The 5,726-nt window shown below is 59.5% G+C and overlaps 2 non-coding genes and 1 pseudogene across 2 annotated transcripts in view; all 3 read right to left on the bottom strand.

Annotated features, from left to right (window-relative positions):
- LOC145273612 (large subunit ribosomal RNA) overlaps nt 1-1,302 on the bottom strand; it is a 5,724-nt gene extending 4,422 nt beyond the window's left edge. The window contains exon 1 of the ribosomal RNA XR_013866434.1: nt 1-1,302. This exon is cut by the window's left edge and continues 4,422 nt beyond it. This is a non-coding gene — a ribosomal RNA (large subunit ribosomal RNA).
- Nucleotides 1,303-1,895: 593 nt separating this feature from the next.
- LOC145273189 (5.8S ribosomal RNA) lies at nt 1,896-2,053 on the bottom strand. The gene has a single exon (XR_013866219.1). It is a non-coding gene; the product is annotated as a 5.8S ribosomal RNA (ribosomal RNA).
- A 398-nt stretch (nt 2,054-2,451) lies between these two features.
- On the bottom strand, nt 2,452-4,822 carry LOC145273476 (small subunit ribosomal RNA; annotated as a pseudogene).
- Between the last annotated feature and the right edge of the window lie 904 nt (nt 4,823-5,726).

The raw sequence follows: 5,726 nt of genomic DNA, 5'->3' as shown, positions 1-5,726 counted from the left end.
CGACCTCTCCGGAAACGGAAACGGGCGCGGGCGGGGTTGCCCCCGACAAGAACCCGAAACGTCGGCGAGGTGCGTGACGGCGAGGCCGCGCCAGTCCTATCCCGCCTCTCATCGCGCACGCGCCCGAGACGGTGGGGCGCCTAAGGAGCGACACACAGAGTGCGTCGCCCGCACGCGACTTCCGGCGGGATCAAAACGGACCGGCTCGCCACGTGTAACGGATCGTGTCAGATTTCCTCCGTTCCCGGCAGAAAGGGGCAGTTACGTTCGCGGGCCCGACGGCCGGTGGCCCCCGACTTCACAAGGTGGGAAGACGGGGGTTTTCAGGGTGATGAAACGCCTGCCGCCTACGGAAAAAAACCCGCGTGTTCGACCTGCACGCCGGGAACGGGTCGCGACGACGGACCGGAGGGGAAGTGCGTCCGGTGCCGGCCGCGCGGAGGTCGCGCCGAAGCGCCCGCGCCATGATTACGCCGAGCGATGATGAAGGGGACGGGTGCAGCGGAGTCGCGCGCGGAGGGAGCAGGAGGAAAGAAGAAGCGGCGGCGACGGATGCGGCGGGTTAGGGCCCGGCGGCAGCAGCGATCGAGAGGACGAGTCCCCTCCGTCGCAGCCAACCGACGCAGCCACCTACCGACGCCGCGGTCGTCACCACGTTTCCCTTCCCGCTATCCACGCGGCCCGTCTCCTTCGTCGGCGACGCGGGCACAAAAGCTGGAACCGCGGGGAACGAGTCCCCCGCGGACACGACGAACGACGACCTGTGCCGCGACGGCCTCTCTTTCAAGAACACACATCGAGTTTGGGCTCGAGCCTAGGCAGCACCGGACTGAGTCCCCCCGCGATCGCGGTGAGCGGTCCCACCCGTTTACCCCTGGGCGGTTTCACGTTCTCTTGAACTCTCTCTCCAAAGTTCTTTTCAACTTTCCCTCACGGTACTTGTCGACTATCGGACTCGTCCCGGTATTTAGCCTTGGATGGAGCTTACCACCCGATTTGGGCTGCGTTCCCAAGCAACCCGACTCTCGGATCGAAGGCCGTCGCTCGCCGTCCGCACCGAATGGGCCTGGCACCCGCCGCGGGCGGCCCCGATCGAGGGAACTCCGAACTATGCGAGACGAAAACGAACGGCTGCCTTCGACCCATGCGCCACACGTCCCGAAGCCTTTAACTTGCGACGGGATTCGGCGTTGGGCTTCTCCCGGTTCACTCGCCGTTACTAAGGGAATCCCGGTTGGTTTCTTTTCCTCCGCTTAGCGATATGCTTAAGTTCAGCGGGTCGTCTCGTCCGAGCCGAGGGCGGCGGTTTTTAGTAGAGTGTGGTGTTTGGAGGAGAGGAATCTCGATCGGTACCCTCCGTGTGACGACGGCTGGCCGATATAGCGCCCGTCCGACCGAAAATGAAGAAGCCAACAATTAAAAAAAAGCGTGGGTCCTCCCCATCCGACGTTGCGTTGCCTACGACGCGGCCACCTTTTTACGGTGCGACGGCCGTGCTCGTCGCGCTGCTCGAGGCGTCGCTGAGAGACACCTTCATGAGGCAGAGAGCGAGACGAGCAGGCGGCGCTTACGTCGGCAGTCGGTTAGGTCGGTACTTTTTTTTTGGTCTCCCTTCGGCTGCTTTCGGACAGACTCCTCCTGCTCCTCCTCCACAGTGTTTCTTCACGCGGTCGAAAAGGGAAAAGACTCCGCGGTCTGCCAGCGGGAGACGAAGGAGGAGGCCGGAGAGGGTTTTAAAAAAAAAAAAGACATTGAAAGGAGTCAATTCTTTTTTTATTTTTCTTCCCCCTCGTCACTCGCTCCTGCGACGTCCCGGTTACCACCGTGCCGAGGACCGGGCGGGCACGGGGACGGCAAGATGTCGTTTCGTTAACGGAGAAAGACATGTAACGTTCCGCCTCTCGACCGGACGTGGCCCCGAGACAAGGGATCTCGGGGCCGCAATGTGCGTTCGAGGTGTCGATGTTCACTGAGTCCTGCAATTCGCATCAGTTATCGCGGCTGGCCGCGCTCTTCATCGACGGACGAGCCGAGTGATCCCCCGTCCAGGGTTCAGCACTTGGTTTTTTTATATTAGTTTTTGTTTATATAGATTTAGTAGTGTGCGAGGAGGTCTGTGCGAGGAGGCGTGACGGCATTGCAATGTCGCGAGTAGTTTGTTTTTTTAGCTAGCGGCGGTGGCACAGCGGCTGCAAAAAAACAAAAAAAACGATAAAGCGGCGACAAGGCAAAGAAGAAGCGGCCATCACTTGCGGTGGGCGAAAAAACAAACAGGTGGTAAGACGCGGAAGCAAGCAAGAAGAGCTGGGGCTTTAAAAACCTCCGCGTCACCACAAATCTATCTCTCGCTCCGCCTTTTATAGGTTTGTTTGCGCGCATTCGAGGCGTTGACGCCGACAGACAGAGGAGGTAGGCCGGAAAACAACAAACCAGTCTCGAACGGGAAAACGGTAATGATCCTTCCGCAGGTTCACCTACGGAAACCTTGTTACGACTTTTACTTCCTCTAAACGATCGGGTTCGGTCGTCTTCTCCAGGCATCGAACGCCGAGGCGTAGATGCACGAGTGTCGTGACGGACACGTCGCGCACTGCCCGGCGGCGTCGTCGGCCAGATCCGAGGACCTCACCGGACCGTTCGATCGGTAGTAGCGACGGGCGGTGTGTACAAAGGGCAGGGACGTGATCGACGCGGGCTGTTGACCCGCGCCTACCGGGAATTCCTCGTTCACGGGGTTGGTTACAGGCCCCGATCCCTATCACGGGAGGTGGTTCAGAGGTTTCCCAACCCTCTCGGGCCGGGGCGAAGTCCCCGCTGATACCTCCAGTGTAGCGCGCGTGCGGCCCCGGACATCTAAGGGCATCACAGACCTGTTATCGCTCCGCCTCGTGTGGCTTTCTGCCACCCGTCCCTCTAAGAAGTGCGTGAGAAAACCGACCCGGACCCGAGCGCCACGGAGGACGCCGAGCCCGCCGTAAAAATCACTGACATCGGCGCACTAGTTAGCAGGCCGGAGTCTCGTTCGTTATCGGAATCAACCAGACGGATCGCTCCACCAACTAAGAACGGCCATGCACCACCACCCACCGAATCGAGAAAGAGCTATCGATCTGTCAATCCTACCGGTGTCCGGACCGGGTGAGTTTTCCCGTGTTGAGTCAAATTAAGCCGCAGGCTCCACTCCTGGTGGTGCCCTTCCGTCAATTCCTTTAAGTTTCAGCTTTGCAACCATACTCCCCCCGGAACCGAACTCTGGTTTCCCGCAGGCTACCCGCCGGGTCATGGAAGCGAACGCCGGCGGATCGCCGGTCGGCATCGTTTACGGTCGGAACTACGACGGTATCTGATCGTCTTCGAACCTCCGACTTTCGCTCTTGATCGAGGAAAACGTGCTTGCCACACGCCATCGCTGCAGTTCGTCTTGCGACGATCCAAGAATTTCACCTCTAACGTCGCAATACGAGTGGCCCCGACCGCTCCCTTCGATCATTGCCTCGCCGTAGACGGAGACCGACAGACGTAGACGAGGCCCTCTTCCATCATTCCATGCTTATCGTATGCAAGCTTGAACAGCCCGCTCTGAGCACTCTAATTTTTTCAAAGTGAACGTACCGGCCGCCGCGGACACTCGGTTAAGAGCACCCTTGGAGGAGAAACCGCCGACCGCAACACGCGCGCAGACAAGACACGAAGCAGGGACTCGGAGCGGACCGGGGGGTTCAAAAAAAAAGAGGAACGCGCGGAAAGGGAGAGGGAGAGAAGCGCGGGGGTCAGAGTGCGGGGATGCGAATGAACGCACCCAAACACACACACGTAGCACCCCCCCGTTAGACTACTCCCGGAACCGAACCGACGACCACTTGTTTTTTTTTTCCCGGATCCCGATCACGACCTCCTCGTCCACCTCGCCGGCAGGACCGCGTGGCGGGTATGCTAGCGGTTGACACCGGCGGAAAGGGCCGGGAATGCGAACGGACGACCAAAGTCAACGACGGACGATGGCGCCGCCGCCCCGGGGCCGCTTGCGCGACCACGAACCCGAGTTCGGACTACGAGCTTTTTAACCGCAACAACTTTAATATACGCTACCGGAGCTGGAATTACCGCGGCTGCTGGCACCAGACTTGCCCTCCGGTTGGTCCTCGTTAACGGATTTGAAGTGTACTCATTCCGATCGCGGGGCCTCGACAGAGTCCCGCGTCGTTATTTTTCGTCACTACCTCCCCGTGCCGGGAGTGGGTAATTTGCGCGCCTGCTGCCTTCCTTGGATGTGGTAGCCGTTTCGCATGCTCCCTCTCCGGAATCGAACCCCGATTCCCCGTTACCCGTAGTAACCACGGTAGGCACTTAACCGACCGTCGACAGTTGATAGGGCGGACCCTCGAGAGACCCGTCGCCGGGCGTGAAAGCTCGTGCGATCGACCAGTGAGTTATCCAGAGTCACCAAAGCGGAGCGCGCCGCCCTATGAGCCCCGCCACCGAACGGACCCGCGAGCGGGAACGCCGACGACGGGAGGACGGAATGACGCGCATCGGTCTCAGTCTAATATGTAGCGCCGCGACCCGGAACGGCCGACGCGGGTGCCAGCGCGCGAGGCGTGGCGACGACGGCGCGCCGACCGATCGCGGCCTGTGTCACATGTATTAGCTCTAGAATTGCCACAGTTATCCATCGCCTCCGAGGAGGAATACGGTCCCGAGGATTAGGTCCGGTTCCTGAGCCATTCGCGGTTTCGCCCGTTCTAATGCGTGGCGTGAACTTACACTTGCATGGCTTAAGCTTTGAGACAAGCATATGACTACTGGCAGGATCAACCAGGTATCGTTGGAATTTGGGACTTTGTTTCGACAGAACGACAGACCGACCGACCGACCGACCGACATAAGACAGACAACTACAACGACGGGCACGTGTTTATTTATTTTTCGAGGGGGTTCGCCGTCAGAAGAAGCGCGCTGCCCGCGCTGATGGCCTCTTTTTTGTTTCTCCCCTGACTTGGACCGAGACCGAGACTCAAAGAACGAAAGCGACCAACGTCGACAACAACAACGACAACGGCACCCTTGACAGCGATACATACGACAAACGACAAGCAGCACGACGGCAGTGCACACGGACATCGAGGGTCAAGGTGCAGACTGAACTCGCCGAGGTCGTCGTCATCGTGGTCGCCATCGATTCCGTCTCGTCGTCGTCGTCGTCAACGTCCACGTCACAGCCGGCCGAGAAGAGAGAACAGACGACAGCGTCGACAACAACAACATCGACAACGGCACCCTTGACAGCGATACATACGACAAACGACAAACAGCACGACGGCAGTGCACACGGACATCGGAGGTCAAGGTGCAGACTGGAATCGTCGAGGTCGTCGTCATCGTGGTCGCCATCGATGCCGTCTCGTCGTCGTCGTCGTCGTCTTCGTCGTCGTCGTCGTCATCAACGTACCAACCGACCGAGACGAGAGAGCAAGCAACAACGTCGACAACAACAACGACAACGGCACCCTTGACAGCGATACATACGACAAACGACAAACAGCACGACGGCAGTGCACACGGACATCGGAGGTCAAGGTGCAGACTGAACTCGTCGAGGTCGTCGTCATCGTGGTCGCCATCGATGCCGTCTCGTCGTCGTCGTCGTCTCCGTCGTCGTCGTCGTCGTCGCCAACGTCAACGTCAACATCACAGCCGTCATCGGGGAGGAGCTGGACCAGGGCAGC

Source organism: Euprymna scolopes, unplaced genomic scaffold (assembly GCF_053919585.1).
Source record: "Euprymna scolopes isolate OS-2025 unplaced genomic scaffold, ASM5391958v1 sca1, whole genome shotgun sequence".
Taxonomy (NCBI): domain Eukaryota; kingdom Metazoa; phylum Mollusca; class Cephalopoda; order Sepiida; family Sepiolidae; genus Euprymna; species Euprymna scolopes.
Note: the sequence above shows the minus strand (reverse complement) of the source record. Positions and strands in the feature narration are given on the sequence as shown.